Genomic DNA, 21,660 nt, shown 5'->3' on the forward strand with positions numbered 1-21,660 from the left:
CCATTCAATGTTATGCCAATAATAAAGCAAGCTATGAATACTGTTTTAAAATATATGTATTTCAGTTACAATTGGGAAAGATGCTTAAAAGTGGTATAAAATTAAGGTAGGTACTATAAATTTTTATTTCACGTATTCAAATTTAGATCCATTCGGACAACTTTAAAGTATTATAATTAAAGTAAGTAAAATACTCTTCAAAAATTTACATACTGTAAAAGCATATACTTAAAATCTTCAATCTTAATTACTCCAAACTCTTAATTCCGATTTAGACACATTCTAACCAACTTTTGATTTCAAATAATGCCTGGATGTGTTTTCTCCTCTTTCGTTTTATGCAAAATTTTGATAAATTTTCCAAATTTTTAAAATATCTAAAAAATTTTATACATTAGTATTTTGCTGCACAATATCATAAAATCAACGTCATATTTCGAAATTCTCTAAGAGAATATAATTTCAAATTATTATGCTCGTTATTTTATACAAAACATAAATCGAATATCTAGACATTGTTGTATGTGTTGTCAGTTAAATTAAAATAATCTAAAAAATCAAAAATTTTCATTGACACCTTCCCAGTTTCTCTTTTTTTTTTGGTTTTAAGGATAACAAAAAAATACTAAAAAATAAAGTTACGCTCCCGTACAAAAATTTCAACGTTATTGTCTGTGAAGTATAAAAAATTTTTTTTTGTTTTTTTTTTACTATATGATTATTTATTTTTCTTTTTTAATTTTTACCTTGTCTTTCTTGCGCGTTATACACTCATGATGGATAATGGACATAAGAAATCGCTTAACATTATTATTGTTTTAATAAAATGTAGTTAAATGCTTTATTATTATTATTATAATTGTAATTGTTTATAGCGTGGTAACTGTTTATTTTCATATAAGTAAAAAGTTGTATGTATAATCACTGAACATACAAACATATGTCAACAATTATGATATGAGAATATAATAAAGGCAGACAGAATTCATACATCCGTACACACAATTTAAGCATGTAAAATTGATATAATGTAGGTAAGTGTAATATATAGAATTTTGTATAGTAATATAAGAATTTTGTTGGTTAATGGTATAACATTCACTTATATAAGTTCAATAATATAGAATAGTACTTAACAAAAAGGGGAACATATACTTTGTTTTAATATTCTTCTTTTTCGAAGTCTTATAATAATTTGTATAACATTATTTATGATTTTTTTTTTATTAAATTGGTATTTAAGTTTGTGCGTGAGTTTGTGTATTACATTGTTATATTATGGTACTCGTAGTAAGTAATATGTTGTTATTATTATGTTCTTATTGTCATCATTATTGTTATTATTGTCATTGTAATAGCACTGTATATTTGCGTTTATTCTACTGTTAATATTATTTTTTTGCTGTTTTCTTTTTTTTTTGTATTTTAATTATGGCTTTCATGAAATTCATATATATTTGTACATACATAACGTATAAATTGAATGTCTTTTTGGTAACAACGATTGTTACTTTTGTTATTACTTTATTCGCTTGCTGCTTGCTTGCTTGCTTGCTTGCTTGAGTTCGTCTGTTACTGACATGGATATTTAATATATTCACATATGTACATGTATATATTTGAGTCGTAATTATTAAAGTAGAGGTATAAGTATACAAAGTTAAAATGTTGATTGATTTTCATTTAACTTGTTATGAAAAGGGTTATGTTATTTTTATTGTTATTGTTTATGGTGTGTGCTGTTCTTGCTGCTGCATTATTTATAATAATTTTTTTTTTTTTTGTTAACGTACTCACTCATATATTTTTATGAATTTTTTTCGTTTGTGTGTAAGTATGTAATGTGTACAAGTATGTGAAAAATATATAGTTCATCTTTTACTCCTTTGTTGTTCAATTCAACTTTAAATTTTGATTTTTTTTTGAGATCTTTGTTCTTTTTTTTTTTTGTAAAGAGTTTAATTTGGTAATTTTTATTTCATTCTTGAAATTCTTTTTTTCTTTAATATTTTTATTTTTAATTTGTGTTTTATTTTCCGTGCATATTTCATGGGTAAAATTTTGTATATTTAATGTTTGTACTTATATTTATATGAGGAGATTTATTTGTACAATAATTGAAGTATACAGACAGGTATAAAAATCAAATTTTGTATATACATACATATGTATGTAAGTACCTAGGTGCCTTTGTTTTATTTAAAGCGGTGAAGAACAGGTGAAGGTTGTAAAAGAAGGTTTGATTTTTTTTTTTTGGTATTTACAAATTCAGTTTTATTTTATGTTTTTTTGAGCATTAAAAATAAAAATTATTTTGATTTTTAAAATTAACACGTTCTGACATATTCATTTTGTGAAATTTTAGTTTTTTTTTTTTCAAATTTAAATTAATTAAATTTCTTTTAAGTGATTATTTAGAATGGTTTCCTTTTTCCGATTTTTTATTTTATTTTTAATGTTTGTATAAGTTTTGAAAAGTATACAAAACAGGTTTTAATTTATTTTAATGTAGGTATTTATATTAATGCAAATATTAAACAGGGACTTCCCGGATTTAAAGGTATTTATAAAGTTATTCTAAAACATAAAATGCAAATATATTTTCAAATTCTATTGTATAATAAAATGTTATTGTTTTCCTAATACACAAACATTATTATTAAATTTTTATTACTATTAAAATCAAATATTATTTTACTTAAATATTAGAAATGAAAAATCCTATCTAATGCGTTGCTCTCTTGTACATATAACAGTTAAGGTATAAATGATAGATACCTGAATTTTGTGAAGAAATGTGACCTAAAATATTTTTAAATTTCTTCTAATATTTAAGTACTTTTTAAAAACTATAGGTAAATATTTTACTTGAACATTTGAAAAAATAATTTATTTTTCTTTTATTTGAATAGGTCATTATTTCATGTATCTACATATGAATTTGTTGGTAGATACCGTGTTATAAAATGAAAATTAAATAACATTAAAAAAAAACTCATGTAAACACCTTAAAAATTTTGAAAATTTCATTGCGCATATATCCTTTTTCATATTTTATTTTCTTATACTATTAAAAATCTATTTGGGTACCTATGTATATGACAAATATCCTGTCGAACATGTGCAACAATCCAATTTTTTCCTTTATTTAAACATACGCTTATTTTAAAATAAAGGACTATAAAAATATATGTACTTATGAATGTTCGCACATATAAAAAAAATAATATAGGAAAAGATAAATTTTACAAAAAAAAATTCAAGCTAATACCAAAATATGTACATACGAAGGTACTTAAATTTAGAAGATATAAATATCACGTATTGTAAAATAAGAATTATTCACAGTATGGTGCGCAATCTAACAATTATACATTATAAAATATTGAACAACAGCTGAACAAATGATTGACCATAAAAATTAAAATTATAATTTAAGTTTCATATTACCTACACAATATTACAAAAATACAATAGAAATGAATCTCTCGTACCTATATACAAATGTACATCTTTGAATATATGTATAATACATACAATAAATACATATGGATGTTTTCACAAGATAGATTATGGTTCCTACAAATTAAGAAAGCCATTAAGAATTTATCAAAATGAATTCGGAATAAAAAAATATTATTTTAATTAATGTGAATGTAGCAAATAAAGTATGTACGTCTTGCATTGTATATCAAATTTTTCATGTATTACTAAAATTTGGTAGGTACTTACATTAATGATGGATGCTGAAAAAAAAATAAAATATTAGTAAAGCATTAATTAAATTAAGTTTAAGTACATAATTCAAATTTTCTTATAAATAGTTACAGTTATGACAAGTTTCTTGAGTTCCAAATAATGGCATCAGTTTAAAAATGCAATTAATAAAAACACTTGGTTTAAAGATTTGCTTTCATAATTAATCCCTTTGATTGTGATTATAATTGGTGAAGTATTGTATATACGCGCTTGAAAAATAAAATTTGTATTTCCTACGGCTTTGCACTCATATTTTTTTTGCAAAACTAATAAAATTTCGAAATTTATGTTAAAATAAGAATTTTTAAAATAGGAACTAAATTTCGTTCAAGTAATTTATAATTAAATGACTTGCACTATTTCAACCTGAACGGTAGCACCGAAACTGGAAACATATTTAATACTGCGTCAAATATTGTTGCGTTTATACATCGGCTGATAAAAATTCTATTTCTGTCAGCCGACAAAATACTGTAGCTGTCAGTCGTGTTCTATAGTGTACTGTAGCTTGTGAGCTTTGGCATAAATATCAACAAGAATTCAACGTTCCAACAACCAAACAAGTAATAAACAGGTTAGTAGGCATGTCAAATATACATTGCAATATAAAAATCATTTTCTAATATATAAAAATAACAACTGACTTTCAATTTTAATATATTCCGTCTAAAAAATTTTGCAATGTATAATAAAAAGTACTTTATATTTTCGTGATGAGTTAATTAAAATTATATTTTAGGAAATATTTTCTAGTAATCTCAATTGATTATTTTCATTTCTATTTCTTATACTAAAAAAGTAAATTGTTAAATCATATGAGTTTTAAAAATATAATCTGTATAAATATCAATAAAAATTAATCTGTCAAATTTTCTTAGGAATAACATTTATAACGTTAATAAGACTTTTGAATTGAATAAACTTGCCTTACGTTACCCGACCTCGTGTACCAAAAATGTGAAAATCATAATTTAGAAAAATTTCTTCCATTAAATCGAAAACAAAAATATTTAAAATTAAAACTTTTTAACGTTTTCCATATCTCAAAAAAAACTAACAATTTAAAATGAACTCGTTTTTTCTTAAATGTATTTTAATGGGGCTTCTTTTGTTATATACACATAGCAGCTTACATCATAGTATTCCATTTAAGAGAAAAGTAAAAAATTCAAATTTCCAAACAATTAATTTTATTGAATGTCAATTAATTCAAATTTTTTAATTTTTTATTGAGAAATTTTAAATACTATTATATGTACGTTTTGAAAGAAAAAAAATAATGCGTTATCCAAACATTAAACATTGAAAAATTTCGGAATTACCCATAATCATCGGTCAAACAAAAGAAATATGAGAAACTTTCCAAATTATAATTAAGAGTATATGTAGATTTTGCATTAAATTTATATTTTAAGTAGTTTTAATGCAAAAAAAAATTACAAAAACTAACGAAATAATATACTTTCAATATTAAACAATCATCATCGCCATTTAAATGTCAAAAAAATGCGATAAAATATTGAAAAAAAAATATTCGTCGAATATATATACATAGATGGCGTTCGGTCATTAAATTTCTCATAACATTAGGTGCGATGAAGATGTATGTAGCGTTTAAAACAGAGATTTTTTTTGAAGTTTTTTTTACAAAAGTTAAATTTAATACATAGACCTACACAAAAAAACATACATAGTCGTATATATGTACAAGTCGTAACTTTATTTTGAAGATTTCATTTGCAAATATATTTATACGTATAAACATACATATTTATAAATAAAAAAAATAAGAAAAGATTAAGACAGCCGTTTAAGAGTAAAAAATTTGATAAAAAAGCAAAAAAAAAAAATTTATCAAAAATAAATAAAAGTCGAAAGAGATTTAAACTTGATGTTTTTTTATGCAGATGAGCGTTAAGTTAGTAACAATTAATACGAAAATTCGAAACAAAAGCAGCACAATAAAATATCAAAATAAATCATTGACCTGTGACGCAAATACATATCGCACTATTTTGTACGGTAAAGCTAATACGTTATAATTAAGTAGAGAGCGCAGATATAAGTGATTTGTGGTAAATTTTTTTTGCTTTTTTTTTGCCACTATATTGCTTCATATAAAATTATTCATACCTTTTTAGCATTTATAACAAATTTTAAATATTTAATTTGACTTGACTTAACACTTTGAATTCGAATTCAATTATATAATCAATATAACTGTCAAAAATAAATTATGTGTATGTTCAGATTTCGATTCAGAATCAGATTATTTTCTTTTGGCAATTTGATAGAAAGAGTATTGTCATTATGTAATCGCAAAATATTTGGTTCATATTAAATTTCGAACTCGCTCAAGTAGTTGATTATAATTTATATCTAAAAATTATTAAATTTAGCAAGATTTTGCTACCAAAATTGACAATTTAGTTTTTAGTTTAGGTCGCACTAGAATATTGCAAAGTGATATAAGAGAAAGAGTATTTCAAGGGTAAATGTGCCTGTTAATACTTATGTACATACATATATTAATATAAAGGGAGACAATCGCTTCACTTCAATTAATAATTTGACAAGTGCTCGGTTTTTAGATAGCTGAGATTCTCAAATTGTAGATGTTGGAATTAAATTTCTATGGTTGTTATTCTAATTGCTTTAATGAAATGTGCATTGTAAACTCGCTTAATTATTAAATTCATTTTGTTCTTCGATTTTGACAAATACTTCAACAATAAATTAACTTTTCTTTTAGAAATGTCAACACTTATACCTAACAGTTTTTTTTGATATTCTGGTGTGGATTGTGTTTTCTGATTAACTTTTGTAATTTTCGTAATTTTCACTAATTTTAAGTTAAAAATACCAGATTTAATTATCGAAGATACAACCAGAAATTGTGAAATAATATCGTAGATATATAAAAATATAAAATACCACCATACATGAAGCAAAAATGAAATGGCGTACTTTTAATCATTTTAGTAATATCGAGACGTTAATTAAGGCATTTAAATATTTGAAAGTGTGTTTTAAGTTAATTTTTTATGCTTTTCATAGCACTGAAAGTAATAGTATGAAATTGAAGAAATATGGCGGGTAAGTAAATGTTACCTATTTTGAAATCAATTTTAAAATTTAATTACTTTTTAAGAGATTTTAACTACCTACCCACGATTTTTATAATTTCGGATTTTTATTATCGATTGAATTGCGATTTAATCAATTTCTAGTTTTTGTTGTTTTTTTTGTATTTTTACCTTCGATTAATACATTTTTAACCTTACGAAAAAAATTTTGTTTGCATAAAAGTTTTTGATAAAAAATAAAGTTTTGTACCGTTAATTAAATTTATTGTTTAAAAAAAAAAAGAAGAATAGTAATACGTGCGTTTTTCGCTTGCTAACAGTAAATTTAAACAATTAGATGTCTTTCTTAATGGGTTTTAAGTATGTATAAAAAATTTAAGAAAATGCTACGAGAATAATTTTAATTTTAATTAGATAGCGAGGTTCCAACGTACATACATATATTTAGTTTGAATAATTGCCCAAATAATTTGTATAATTTTAGGTTTTTCATCAAAAAATATAACAAGTTCGCTTAGTTGAATCCTAAAATGTTACGGAACGAGGACATCCAGCAAGGGTTTAGAAAAGGCCAATGTGTATGTCGAATTGTATATGCTGCATGTTACTTGCGAGAAATATAAATATCGTTTGATACTGAGTATGCTGTAAAAGGACCTTATTAAAACTTCATTGAGGATGCCTAGACATTTAAGTAACTATAGCATCAGAAATTTTAATGTGTTTTCTTTGACACATTTCTTTTATTTTAAAATTATCAAAAGCCTTTTAGAGGCCAATTAACTTACTTTATACTTTCCCCACTAACTCACTATTCTCATTTATAGTCATGTTCCTACCCAAATAGAATTACACAAATTATAAAGGGCATAATTTACGTACATATTTATGCACAAAATAAATACATAAAATAATAAAAAATTTAAAATAGTCAATATTTATAAAGTAATTTGCAGAAAATAAATAAAATTTTTCAAAACGAAAAAGGACCTTTCCCTTTTTCTGTTTGATTACATTAACGTATTCTTTTTTTTTTGGCTGGGTCTATTAATAGTATAACAAGAGGTATGAAATTTTAAAATAATAATCAACTAAATATTATAAGTACATATAAGTATAATTCTATGTATGCCTAAGTAAATATATATATGCTTATTATGTCTATTAATATCTCTTGTTGCAATTGAAATAAAGGTATAAATGTAAAGACCCGGTCTTACGAATAAGAAAAATGGCACTCTTAAAAATGAAATTTCGGTGTCCTATTTATATATACAAGTAATATACATATTTAACTATACATACAAGTATTTTGTTATTATAACCAGTAATAATAATAAAAACTAAAGGAGAAGTACTTGTCACTTAGCATATTTTTTAATAATGAGTAAAGATGCATATGTACATAGGATGCTCTTTAGTGTCCGTCCTGAAATAAAAATAAATCGTATTAAAAAAGAATTGTACATTGAACATAATTTTTTGGTTCTTGTCTTATTTTTTTTTTCTTAATAAGCGTTTTAAATATTTTATTTTAAAAACGGCAACAAGCATAATATTGTTAACACAACGGGAAAAAAATGGATATTTATTGAAATTCATTTATATTACGTGCTATGTAATAGTCCTTTATGTATGTATGTATGCTGTATAAGAATAAGTTTTACAAAACAAATTGGAAATCAGGAAGAAATTTATAAAAATTTAATCCGAAAAGAAAATATTTTTTCTTCTGTACGTTTTTACTTATTATATATGTGTGCCTATATCTCTGATAAGATTAGAATTGAAGGAGAAATTATTCTTATAACGAACATTTTAACTATCCAATAATCATTTTTTTTTATTATAAAGAATGCAATTTTTATAAATTTCTATTGAGCTAAGAGGAAGAAGGCGACACACTTGCGCGTTTCTTTCTTCTCATTTTAGATTTTTATTTTTACCTAGAAATATTGAACATTTCATGTGTAATGTATGTATGGATGTGCATTAAAAATAAGTAAATTATAAGAATTTAGTATATTTTTGTAAAGAAATCAATAATATTGATTTCTATCACCCGATCAAAAAAGGCACATAAAAGTATTTGCTAAAAAATTTTTGTTAAAGATGCTAGGATAAGAGGGTTTAGGTAATTTATAGTTTAACATACAAATGTGAGAAAATATGAAGAAGACATGGTTGATTCTATTGAACATGATTGACCTGAATTTTTGTTTAAAATTATTAGTAATTTAATGATTAATATGAAAATAATGAATTAAACAAACCGAATGAAATGTGTGTGCCCGTACAAATTTTCAAGAAATTATTGTTCATATTATAACAAATTCAAATTGAGTAATTTTTTGATATAACATAAAAGTATCTTTGAAAATAATTAATTACATTTGAAATAATTTTAATTTAATATTTTTATTTTATTTTTTTTAGAAAAGTTTTGGTACTATTATAACATTTGCACTAGTTGTGGCAAATTATTCATGTATGCTGAGCAATTTGTTTAAAACAGTCCGCAATTTTATTTTACTTATTGATCGGCTATGCACAGAGCTTAATTATAATATTCATAGCTCGAGATCATTCAAAAGTTCTTTATTTTAAAAGATTAAAAATTTGAGTAATTTTTTTCTGAAAATTTTTACATTGCTACAGCAATTTATGAAATATTTCGTTTATTTAAAAGAGAAGTGTTTAGCTAGATATTCCAAAAAAAAATCATGCAACAGATCTTATTCGAGTAACTTTAACACTTTCAAGAATTACTCCAATTCTAAGTACATATTATAAGTAGTATAACATATAGAGTCATAAACATAAATCCTAAGCATCTTATGAAACCTAAAATCGTATACTTTTTCTTTTAATATAAAAATTTACAACGAGTTTGACACAACACATTTTTTTTTGTGTATAATTGTTTAAAGGTTAAATTTTGAGTGATTACACCTGAATTAAAATTACAGGTAAAAACAAAATAAATATTTTTTTTAAAAAGTTTCTTGTTTTTTTTTTTCAATGCATTTTCTTCTCATTACCTTTTTAATTTTATATTTTCTTTTGTATTTTATTATTTGACCGTTTAAAATTGTGTACTTATATTTTTTTTATTTTCCTCTTTTATTGTTCAGGATTCCTTTTTTGATTTCTTCCATCATGGAGCCACCTTTATAAATTTTTACCAAAAGTATTTGAAATTTAAAATATATATGTACATATAATGTACTTGTATTCATGTATGTTATGTTTGTGCACGCACTTTCGAACATAAATTTATTATAAAAGGTTTCTGAAAAGAAACAGAAATAAAAATACGTGTGTAATCCTTAAGGATTTAGAAGATGACTTTTAATAATAAATGTGTGTGAAGAAAAAAAGTGAAGTGATGTGATGAAAACTATAATACGGAATGCGTTATAATTCAGGGTAATCGAGTAGGTACCTATGATATGCACCAGCTTTAATTATTATTGTGTGTACCTATAAAAAAATGTTGTACCTACCTATAGTACATGTTAAATGATATTACGTGAGCACTGAATTGAAAAAAAGGACGATTTTTTTTTTGTATGTATACGAAACATATGAACGTGATTTTTTTATCCTTTTTTTAATTTGGTGTAATTTTTTAAATTTACAAAATAATTTCAATTATTGTACACAATTTTTGTGAAAATTTCTTCATAAATGTACAAACCTGCATACTCGTATATGTACACATTTTTTTTAAATTTTATTAACTAATATAAAATTAAAAAAAAAGGACATAAATTTTATGAAAATATTTTTTAATTTTTACAAAAATGCTTTTTTTTGCAATAAAAATATTTTTAGTCAAAAATTTATTTGAATTTGTCACGTACAGTAATTGGTTTTAAACAGTTCCACATTTAGATACCAAACAGATTTTTAACAAAATGTGGAAAACAAAAAAAAAAATAATTTTGAAAATTCAAATATTTTAAATTTTTTTGTTCCAAAAATTTATTATATATGTAAGTAATTCTAAATTTTTATATTTTAGATGCTTTATTTTATGTATACATGTATGTATGTGATCATGTAGTTTGCACATTTACCTCCAAAGAAGAATTGAATGTTAGATCTTCTGAGCGATGTTCTGGTTTCTACTGCCACACAATACTACCCATTCTTACATAAATTGTTGTATGAAATTTTATGTGAAATTTTGTAAATTTTAATAGTTGAGTTTTCTGTTTCTTTGTTTTTATGTAAAATAAATGTTAAACCCTAGGTATTTAATTTCTATTTGAATAATAGCCGTTGTTAATACATCATAAATTAATTTTATTTAATTATTATTATATTATTTGCAATATTTAATTTAATTTTGTCGAAATACTATCAAGAATTTGTTTCTAATTTAATTATTAATATAAAAAAATCAAATAAATATAGGTAGTCCTTACAAGTAGAAATAAAATTAACTAAGCGTTCACAATTTAAGAAACAAAAAATCATGAAATTAAAAGTCATTTTTAAATTGCTAATAACCATTTTCATATTGTCTTTCTCTTAACATATAAAAGTAGCTGACTTTTCACGACAGGATATCACTTAAAAAATCAAAAGTCAAAGTAAAATTCATAATGCGTGTGTATAAATGTATGTGAAATTAAGACTGGTATTAAAATAACTAAGGTTTGAGAAAACAATAAAAAAAAAAAAACAAGAAAGTCGGCATCTTTAGAAACATTGCAACCATGAAGAAAAAGGATCAAAATGCAATTCAAGGCAAGAAAAACAAAACAAAAAAAGTACATACTAAAATTCCAAATTCTTGCCTTTTTTTTTCTTAGAGTGTTTCAATGTTAAAAAATTGTTAAATAAAGTAGAAAAAGCAAAAAAATTTAAGAAAAAGAAGAAAGAAAAATAAAAATTGCTTAAAGAATATGCAAACAAAAATTATTTCTCATTTTTCATTTGGTTTTTGCGTTTGCTTTCTAAATGACCAGGAAGAAACCTTTAAGAAATAAAAAGGAGAAGAAAAAATAATAAAAATAATAAAAAAAAATTCATTACTCTCCTCAGGGTTTTAGTTTTTTTTTTTGTTTTTCCTTCATCCTTCTAAAATAATTTTTTTCTTTTTCTTTATTTTGGTGCTACTACTTTTACTTCAAAAATTCTATTGCCAGTCATTATGATCCTCTCTACCATATCCTTTGTATATCCTTGTCATATTTTCGTTTTTCATTTTTTTTTGTTTTACCGAAGCATAAAAAACAAAAAAAAAATTAAGAAAAATGAACTGAGAGAACATAATGATGAAAACAAAAGAAGTTAAGACGCCAGTTGTAAAAAAAAAGAGAAAAAACAAAAACGAAAATAATTTTTATCTTCTTCGTCTTCTGGTATGCCTCTTTTGCTTTTATTTCTTCTGCTTTCATTTTTGCTTCTAAAACCAAACGTTGATACACTTGGTATATAAAGGCATCTAGTCAGAGTATATCCTTGCAATTTTTGTTTTTTCCAAATAAATTCACTTATTTATACAAAAAAATATACGTGTGTGTATGTGCGTATATTTGTAAGTGTATACATAAACGTCGTCAAAAATCTTCTCCTTCAATGTTCATTTTCTAATTTTATATAATATTAAAGGAAAAAGAAAAAAAAGAAAAAAAAAAGACAGTATTTTTTTTCCTTCATGACTGGTAAACTTTGAATATTTTTGGCTGTTTGGTCCATGATTCCTTATTCTTGTTAAACAAAAATTTTCTTTTTTATTTTTATTATTTTTATTCTATTAAGAGTAATACTAAACATTTATACTCTTTATGTTAGGATGTGTTTTTTTTGACTCATCATATAATCATCGTCATCACAATCATCATCATCATCATCATCATCATCGTGATTATCATTATCATCATCATTATATTATTTTGAAAATATGAATGCCAAGTTAAGTTATTTATTTTTTCGTTTTTTTGTTTTTTTTTTCTTCTGTGTTTTATATATGTAGTATACAAGTACATTTTAGTAATCTAGTCTATACATAATATAGCAGAAAAATGCTCATAGCATTTTACATAGTATTTTGAGTAGATATATAAATATAATAATTTTGCTGACTTATTCTTGTGTTAAGTATAAAAATTATTAAGAAAATATAAAAATAAATAAAATGGTACAACGAATACTAGTGGTACATTGAGTGTATTAAAATTTGTATTATAAAATAAATTAAGATTGCCAGATGTAAAGTTTATTATCTTAGTTATGCATGTTGTTAGTCGTTGCTTTTCGAAAGTGAGAAATACGTTTCCTTTCATCTAGAAGAGTTGAAATTTTTAGTTTTGAATAAAGAGAAATAAAAATTTTAAAAATTTCTAAGAGTGTTTTTGTATTTTTCCAAAAAAAGTGATTTGTCTGGTTATTTTGGCTTGGACATATTGTTTTATCGTCTACTCTGCGCGAAAATTTGTAAGAATATTAGCCATATTTAATAATTTTGCATTTTGAATTAAAAGCAAATTAATACTTTATTATATGAAATTTTTATTTTGCAAGCAAAAATAATGAAATCGTGAAAAAATCCATATCTATTCAAGAATATTATGTAAATGAAAGACCAGCATGTTTATTAAAAGCGTAATTAAGATTATCCCCTGAGTAAAAAATTACTGTAAGCCTCAATTGATAGTAGCGATAATAATCAATTTTCATATGAATACAAAGATTAAAACTACCTGTAAAAGCATACAAAATTAAATATTATTCACTATTTATAGTATATATTATTATATATTAATTTATTGTTATATATTATTGTACTTTTATTAAATACAGAAAATATATACATTTGTATTGAAAAATATGAAAATCTTAATAGTAGTTACATAATTTGATTTCATTCGTCCATCCCAAATATTATACATCTGACCACCTTTAATATGAGAACAGACAGAGCAGACATTATAAATAAACCACTTTATATTATGTGTATATGTATGTATTTATGTATATATTTAAAATATACCCATTATAATACCCATTGTCGAGATTACCATTTATGAAGTGTTGAAAAATGTTTGAGGAATTCATGCAAAAAAAAAAAAAGGAAAAACAAAATAATAATAAAAAAAATTCTTACGGGAGAAGTAATTTTTTTTGTTGAAGCTATTTTTTTTTTTTGTTGCTTTGCTTTTAAGGAGGATGGGAGAGAAAGACGTATGTCAAAAGGCGAGAATGAAAATAAAGAATACAATATAAATATGATGATAGTATTTTGCAATAAAGAGTAAAAGAGAAAGATATACTATATATATAAAAAAAATATTTTGAAATAAAACAGGAAATATTACAAATAACTTGAAATTGTAACAATAACAGACATTTTTATTTTTTATATTTTATTTGTTTTTAACTTTTCTATCTCCATTTTTTTCTTCTGGTTGTTCTTCTCACCCTAAATTTGCCTTTTTCTGTACGGCTCCCCTTTTTCTCTCCTCAATGCCATTTACATTTAGTTAAATAATTTGCAAGACTTTTGTTTTTTTTTTTTTGTTTTATTATGTAAAGGATAATAGTATAACATTAAAATAAATCTAAACGGATATTTAGACTGATGCTCTCTACTGTTATTACTGATGTCTATAAATTTCTTGATGGGAACATTTAAAAAATACAAAAGAAAAAAAAAACAAAAATTATTAATTTTTTTTTTAACTGATTTCATTTTCCCATTTTGAACTCGGAAAATTCCGTTTTTTTGTTTTTGTCTTCAGTTTTTATTAATTTTTTTTTCAGTATTTTTCAAGTACAAAATGTAGAGAGAAAATATAATTTTTTTTGTGTTTGACTTATTTTAGTTTCAATTTCATCAGGAGTAGTTTTCAGTTTTGTGTTATTGTTGTTGTTCATTTAAAGAATAAATTTGAATTTTATTTGATGGTTTAGCGATGAAAATAAATTTGACACATTTAACACGAAAAGAAAAGAAAAGACAGAGAGAAAACAAATAATAAAAATGAATAAAAGTTATGGAGAATGAAAAATTATAATTTTTTTGGATTTTTATTAATTTTATGAATTTTATGAATTTTTATTTGAAGAACTAAAAAATTTCAATTTTTTCGTAAGAATTAAGGAGAAGAAGAACGGGAAGGAAGACACTTTCAAATATTTGGAAATAATTAAATATTTGATTTACTTTATTTTTATGTTTGTATCTCAATGATATTGTAGCTATAATTTTGCGTAAAAATTTCTCATATAGTAAGAGTTCTTTCCCGAGAATTTATTGATTTGATTAATAAAAATGATGAATTAAATGAATAAAAACATTAAATTATAAGAGCTATACAGTTCACAGTTAATTTTAAGATTACTAATATTGTAAATGAGATATAAATAATTCAATTCAATATAAATTTAAATTTAAACCTTTCGAAGCTCTAACAGGCATTAAATAAGAAATGCATATAGATGACTTTTTTTAAATTTTCAGTCTCGTGTTTTAATTTTTTGAAAATTTAGCGTTAGGGGACATTGTTGTCAATCTAAGATAAAGGAATGGAAAAGTATATAAATAAAATATTTTTGAATTCTAAACACACAGTTTCAGTTTTAATGTGGGGGGTTAGTAGTATAGAACCTTATAACAGTAAAAAGAGCATATATTTAGGCAATGTTGAATTTGAAGTATAAGTGAAACTACTACTGTGTATGGCATACAAATGCCGTAAAATATTTTTAAAATGCATTTGTTTGGCAGCCCTTTTTTTTAAAATTATCACAATTTTTCGAAAATCAAGTATTTTATAGGTATATCTATTTATTTATACATTCATAATTCGATAAAACAAACAAAATATCTTGAAATTTAATGGAAAGAATGTGGATCAGGTATAATGCAATGTGATTCAATTAAAATTGTTATTGATTGAATCTTCAAAATAAAAAACTTAAATTTACACCTATACGTGTAGGTCAATAACAGAAAATCATAAAATATTTTAATTTAATTTCTTTTTTCTTTGTTATTTTATTATTAGAAATATTTTTATATTTTAAAACTAATATAATAAATAGTATAATAATTATCACATTCTTCAATGCTTTTATTTCAAGGTATAACCAAATCATTATATCTGGTCGGTCTCATATACTCGATTTTATTTTCATAAACCTGAAATTTTGTTGATTTTAAGTTTTTTTTTTATTCTTTGTATTTTACTGTCATTCTTTATATACATTAAAATATGTATAACAATAACTCTGATATTATTACACTTAAAAAATTTTAGATTTCTTTTAAGAATTGAATGCGCGTGTTTTCTTAATTAGTTTATTTACTATGTGTACATACATATATACATAGAAATATTTAGAAAAAAAACAATGCAATTACACTTTCAATAACGGAATGGTGTTAGATTATAAAGAATAAGATAAAAGTATAACAGAAAAATATGATGAAAAAAGATAGATAGATTAATATATAGGGGAAAAAATGTATAACACAGGAGTATGATCGTGTATTATGTACCTATGTATATATGATATACCGAAATATACCATGGCTATGTATACAAATTTTAAAATTATTTATATGAGAAAAAAAACAAGTAAAAATATAAATATGTAAACAATGATATAAAAATGTGTGTTCACAACAATGACCGTAATTAAGCTTCCTAATTAAAAATTGTAACAGCTTAAATTTTTTTTTTATACCATAGAGACGTCATTGTATTTCTATATGTTTGTATGTAAATATAGGAATGTATGACATCGTATAATTTATATTATAACTCAGACAACACGTTAATAAAATTTTTGTGTAATATTTTGAGATGAAAAAAAACTGGAAACAAAATTTTTTGAAGATTTTCTTTTATTTTTACAAATATTTGAAAAAAAATTCGTTGTTATTTTTATTCATGTAATTTTTAGTTTTACTTTTGTTACATATACGGACCTGTCAAAGTTCCTGGGAGATGTGAAAAACCTATTATTACCGGAAAGAACGTCAAGTTAAAATCCTTGCAAGAGCGGTTAATTTTGAAAAGACGAAAAAGCTATTAAACGTGAATGTCTTAAGAATTTAGAAATTTTCGAGCATTTTAGAACTGGCAATGCCGGAATTGTTTTTTTTATTTGAGAAAAAAAAAATTTCTTTTGGTTTATTAAGTTATGGAGAAAAGTATGAACGAAAATTTTAGTTTAACAAAATTTTCTAAGCCGCAACAGGATTCCCTTGCAAGGGATTTATACGTGATTTTTCTTTTTACTCCCATGAGAATTTGTCGTACAGCAGCAATATATGCATTTCCTGGGACATGAACCATTTCGTCGAAATATATTTGAGAGAATGTATTTCGTTGATTCAGGCCACTTCTCAGGTATTTTAACTGTGATGTTTGCCAGCCAAATGAAGACCTATTCTTTTTGGTTATATTAATAAAAATGTATTACTGAATAAACTTTAGAATTAGACCAATTTTAAGTACAACACAAATAAGATCAAATATTCTTTTATCTTAAGTATTATTTATTTCGTTTGTTAATCAAATTTATAAAAAGAAAACTCGAATTATTTATCGCCTTTTATATAAGTATAATTTGACTAAATAGAGTACCAAAGTTTTTAAGTACCTATATACAATATCATGTACAATTAGCATCTAAAATTAGTTAAAGTAATAAAAATACTTGCACATCAACAAATTTTATTATACTAATATTGTCTTACAATCAACCAAATATTATTAATTATGTAAAGAAGCAATAAGAAAGAAAGTTATTCATTTTTAATTCCTCGTCTCGTGCTCTTATTCTTTCATTTCATTCTCTTTGGCTTTGGAACATAAAAAATATAATATAGAAAAGAATATAAAATTTCGGAACGTGAAAATTGTATAATAATTTCTAAGAAACTGCATTTTCATGCTTAAAACACGAGTAGTAAATAATGTTTATTTTTCTTATTGTTCTTTAAGCATAATTACACTTTGTACCCCTATAGATATATATATATATATATAAATTGTAACAGGTAATACTGTTGTAATAAAAAGTTTATTTACTGATATTTATATATATATATTACATATAGATATAATTACAATGTTGTTGAGAGGATCCTAGCTAGAATCGCGAAAGTAATAAAAATTTTTCCTTTAAATTTATTTCATTTTCTTATTTTCTATACTTTGTTTATGAGTTCACCACGTCATTATATAATGGGGAAGTCATTTTATTTTTCTTTTTTTTTTTGATTTGATCTCAACTTTTTCTTAGTGTTTTAAGATTATACGATGCTCTGTCTTTATGTACATAGAAATATAGTTATGGACAAAGAGAAAATGGAAATGATTTTAAGTACATTGTTTGAATTTTACACCTGTTTATTTCCTCTTCTATATTTTTGAAAAAGAAAGAAAGATGTCAGGATTACTTAACTAATTTAATAAACAAGAAGAGTACAGGAAAAGCAATTTTTTTTTTTTATTGAGTTTAAGTTTTTATTCAAAATTGTTTGGGTGGTATGAAGCAAACATTCACATTTTGCTTTTGATTTTCTCATTATTTTCTTCTCTAATTATGTTTCGGCTTTTTATTCACCTACTTCCCAAATAATTATACAAAAATCACGTATACTCGTATTTCAAGTGGGTAATTTGAATTTTTTTTTTATATACATACATGCATACATATTTGGTGAAATTGTTTTACACTTTTCAAAAAGTAAGTGTAATAATTTCAAAAATTTTATTAGTTTTAATGGCCTAGTTAATTTATATTGTTAAGGTACCCAAAAACAAAAAAAAAAAATAAAGTGAAAAATAATTTAAATTGGTAGTTGAAACGCAAATTAAACATAAAATCATAAAAATTACTTATTTTTTACTTAATATTTTTCAAGGTAATAAGTATAGTTAATAAAAAGTATCATAAATCAAAATAAATAAAAAATATTCTGTACATTTTTATTATAATTAAATTAAATACACAAGAATAAATTAATTTCAAACCATGTACTTGTAAAATAATATCCAAAAAGAAAAATATGAAATTAAATAAAATTTTTTTTTTATTAATATAAGAAAAAGAGTCTTTACACATAAGTTAAATTGTGCCTCAAATAAAGAAATTTACACAATTGTTTTTATTATGGAATTATTGAATAAATTATATTAAAGATAGTGAAACTTGTAAGAGAAAATTAGCATATAGTTGAACATAGAAACAATAGGAATTTTCTAGAAGATACGCACTGTTTTTTGCTAGATCAATAGATATAAAGTGATTCAAGATATGCGCGCTTATTTGTTGGAGAAACAAAATTTAAAATTAATTCTAAATAAAGTTGGGTCAAACCTACGGTTTGTACGGATACGGCTTAAAAACAATCGATGTATATCTACTTCACTATTTGAATTACTTTCATATTTGATTGCATACGTTTCGGATGAACGATTTATGCAGCCTTTGAAATAAAGCAAAAATAAATTTAAAGAGAGGTTAACATAGTGTTCAAATTTAAAGGTTGATTGCGTGAGTAAAGAAAAATAATTATATTTTTTAATGGCATGGAATTTACCGATGACCTTCTGTGTTTATGGAAATTTGAAGAAGCTTGAGGTTTCGGATATATAAGGTACCTAAAATTCAAATTTTACAAATTTCAAGAGTTGACAACTTGGGAGGGGATGGAGATGGGAAAAAATTTTTCTCAAACGAAATGAACTATTTTGAATAGAATCTGAAAGCTGCTAAAATTTCAAAACTCCTGCAACCCGTAAATTTTGACGGCCATTTTGTTTTTTTAAACTTATATGTATTTGACTGGACATATTATAACATGTCAGATTTATGTCTGTAATTTTTGACATATTTATGTCGGTAATATAAGAAAATATGAGATTATGATACAAAAGGTTTATTTGTATAGTTCATATAAATATGTTGTAAATTCGCTCTTAATTCAATACTTTTAAACGACTGCCGATTTTTTATTTTCGACTGCTTTGTATACAATAAGGGAAGTTTTGTGATTTCATTAAATTTCACTATTTTTAAAAAAATTTCAATTGTGCACATATTTTAGTCGAAGGGCAGTAAATTGTTTGCTTATATAGAAGTAGATTTTAACAATTTAATTTAACATCAAGCAATTGTTAGCAGATTTTGTTGAATTTTGTTTTGTATATTTATTTTTAAGGTTTCTTTACAAGATCTCCATATATTTTTTTATTTTAAATTGGAATTTATTTATTTTTTTTAGGTAGTAATAAACAGACTTTGAAAATTTTTGAGAAAAAAAATTATTTGTCTTAATTGAGTAATTAAATTTGTGAAAATTTCAGCTGAAATTTTTTTAAACTATACAATAATATACACTTAACTACAAAATAATATACACTTAATTAACGAAGAAATGTAATTAATTATTAATATTTAAAAATATCATAAGTGTATCCTGAATTTTTAGGATTTTCTCCATTCCTCTAACAAAATCCATTTAATAAAAGTTTCAATAAAATAGTATGATAAACAACCTATACCCATGAGTACACTTTACGTGCATATTACAATAATCAAATTGTCAATTTGATTACGTTATTGTTTATAGGAAATACGAAAAACATTGAGAAATTCATGTCGTCAGCACCCAAGTCAAACAAATTAAAACATTCAAATATTAATAAACAAAAAGAAAATGAAAAAACAACAAAAAAAAAACATACACATTGACATTTTAAGGAAATTCCCAGTTATTTGTATATTTACTGCAATTTCCTTACTCTTTTTCGTTTTTTTTTTTTTCCTCTTCCTTCCCATCAATGCACTTTGACTTTTTTTTTTTTGTTCTTAAACCCTTGTTTGTCGTTCTCCTTATATATAAAGGGCGTAAAGTCAGAAGAAAAATAATTTTTTTTTTTCATTTCAGAAAAAGAAAATCGTCAACTGAGTTTTTTTTTTCTTCTTTCTTTTCCTCTCTCATTCTCGTTTGTAATTGTTTCGTTTTTCCTTCTGTACTTTTTCATGCACACACATTTGCACGTACTTACTCTTTTTTTTTAAAAAAAAAGTCATAAAAAAATTCGCGTGTTGTCGTTCTTTTTTCATTGAATTATTTTTCATTTTATTTCGATTATCCAAAGTGTACAAGTACACCATGTTTACAAATAAAATTATTCTGCATTTTTTTTTATGAATTTTATTGTGCAATGCTAATATGAATAAAAAAATTTAAATAAACTACCGTGTTTTGTACTACAATATAAATACATAGATAGTTTTTTTTTTATTAGATGTTAACTGCATTGAAAATCGAAGAACAATTTCTATTACTTTAAGGGGAGTCTACTTTAAGGACTTTAAAGAAAAAAGTCAAATTTGTTTAAAAAATTTATAGGGATGAAGAATCTAATGTGAAATTGATAATCATGTAATCGTGAAGTTTTCTGTAGAGGCTAAGAATGAAAATCTGTGACTCTCCTTCTATAGATTCTGTTTTGTACTCTTTTCTATGTCTTCAATTTATCTTTTATTTTCCTACCGCATATTCACTCTCTTCTATTTTTATAGAGTATCGAATATGCGGTGTATCGAATAATTTAAGTTTTTAATGAGTGTTATTAGTCGATAATATTTATTGGTTCATTAATCAATAAAGTAATTGAAATTTAAAGGTATATATAAAATGGAAGGTGTGATAAGGTGAAAATGATTGACTATAAAGATGTAGTCGCGAATCTTAATTGATTTTAGCTGAAAATTACATAATTTATAAATCGACTAAAATCGAATTTGTGAAATTGGTGAAATCGGTGTCTAG

The 21,660-nt window shown here is 23.6% G+C and overlaps 1 protein-coding gene across 7 annotated transcripts in view; it reads right to left on the reverse strand.

The window, feature by feature from the left end:
- The window catches only part of LOC129615297 (protein abrupt), a 234,415-nt gene that overhangs the window by 172,661 nt on the left and 40,094 nt on the right, over positions 1–21,660 (reverse strand). For 6 of the 7 annotated variants that reach the window (XM_055530430.1, XM_055530426.1, XM_055530427.1 and 3 more), the window contains exon 4: positions 3,733–3,746. The gene's annotated coding sequence lies outside the window, so the exon portion shown is untranslated. Of the gene's footprint in view, positions 1–3,732; positions 3,747–3,828; positions 4,145–21,660 lie in introns of those variants that run through there. The other variant, XM_055530428.1, reaches the window with a different exon arrangement.

The sequence above is a fragment of the Condylostylus longicornis genome, unplaced genomic scaffold, assembly GCF_029603195.1.
Source record: "Condylostylus longicornis isolate FDR11 unplaced genomic scaffold, ASM2960319v2 ptg000135l, whole genome shotgun sequence".
Classification (NCBI taxonomy): domain Eukaryota; kingdom Metazoa; phylum Arthropoda; class Insecta; order Diptera; family Dolichopodidae; genus Condylostylus; species Condylostylus longicornis.